This window comes from Monopterus albus, unplaced genomic scaffold, assembly GCF_001952655.1.
Source record: "Monopterus albus unplaced genomic scaffold, M_albus_1.0 scaffold125.1, whole genome shotgun sequence".
NCBI lineage: Eukaryota > Metazoa > Chordata > Actinopteri > Synbranchiformes > Synbranchidae > Monopterus > Monopterus albus.
Genome location: NW_018128005.1, coordinates 938,012 through 939,416, shown reverse-complemented (window position 1 = coordinate 939,416; position 1,405 = coordinate 938,012). Strand labels below are relative to the sequence as shown.

Below are 1,405 nucleotides of genomic sequence, written 5' to 3'. Positions count from 1 at the left end.
TGTAGCGACTGATAGGAAGCTGAGTCACTGAGCAGCAGAGGCTGGCTGTGTACTGTAGAGTAAGTCATGCAGGGTCAGTGTGTTGCTGAGTGTAAGTGGCGATGTGTTTGTTTATGTGCCCGAGGCCTGAGTAGGCTGCAGTGGGCCTGAGTCTAGGTGTGTGTGTTTGACTTGCTTTTTAGGTTGCAGCATGCAGTAAAACCTATTCATTAAAATACACAGAAAAAATTAAATAAAGTCTAAAGTCAGAGATGTAGAATGTCAAACACTTAGCACCTGATTCGTTTAGCATTACAAACCGCACCCTTCTTTCATGGGAATAACTAAATAACTGATACTGAAATCTTATCACACGCATCGAATTCAGACTTTTGAAAAAGGAGCTACACATTAACAAGAAGCACATACAAACCAAACAGATGGTTAACTGCTTGGATAGTAATATAATTGTCACCCAGAATATTCTCAGGGACAAACCTATGCTGACACTGAATGATAACTTGTTGTGCACAAATGCATCACTTTTATCACTTAAACTTAATTTAATTCATTTCCTTTTTTGGAGCATAACTTTTACCACAAAATTTCCTGAAAATACTTTCAAACTTGTTTAGGATTTCCTGCTGGCAGAAAAATGCCTGTGTAAACTAGGATCGCCTGGAGGAAGCAGGTGGGATCCGTTCCATCTGTTGTGGGATTTAAAACACAGAAGATGAGAGGAAGTGACTTGGGGACAACCTGCGAGGTAAAGAAATCAAATATCTGTGGATGAGAATATAGTAAACATGTAAAATGTTTTGAGCGATGGACTTCGTGCCAGGCAGATATATCAGTTCTGTTGAATGCAATCTGGATGTGAGATGTCGGCTTCTTCCGTCTCCACAGGCCCACCAGCTGGTCCAAGAATCATCCTCCTATCTAGATTATTCCATTTGCATTAATGGTGCAGCCACAGAGTGAATAGGAAACTGGACACTGTCAAAGCACAAACATTTCAGAGCACTGTCTTACCGCTATAAAGAGGACTCTGATAGCACATTATTGTTTTAACAGCAATGCTCTGAATGCATCTTTCTACCCAGTTTAAATAATCTCCACTTTGCTGTTCTTTTGTGTCAGGTTACTGTGAATAAAGCTCAGTACTTCATTCAGTTGCCTTTTGAAACATCTGTGCAAGAAATATTGAGCTTCATTGACGGTACATGGATCGTCAGTGAAGCTCAAAATTGCTCCATCATATATTGGACACGCTTGATCCACTTTGAGGATCTCCTCAATCCCGGCGCCATGTCTTCCGATGAGGAAGCAGAGGCTGAGGGCTCAGAGGTGGACTCGTCCATCACCCAAGCTGAAGTCACTGAGGTAGTCAAGAAGCTTCTCGGTGGCAAGGCACCGGGAGTGGATG

General features: G+C 42.1%; 1 long non-coding RNA gene across 1 annotated transcript in view; it reads left to right on the top strand.

Annotated features, from left to right (window-relative positions):
- The window catches only part of LOC109967093 (uncharacterized), a 3,611-nt gene extending 2,508 nt beyond the window's left edge, over positions 1-1,103 (top strand). The window contains exons 3-4 of the long non-coding RNA XR_002275884.1: positions 615-745; positions 886-1,103. This is a non-coding gene — a long non-coding RNA (uncharacterized LOC109967093). The remainder of the gene's footprint in view (positions 1-614; positions 746-885) is intronic.
- The last annotated feature ends 302 nt before the right edge of the window (positions 1,104-1,405 follow it).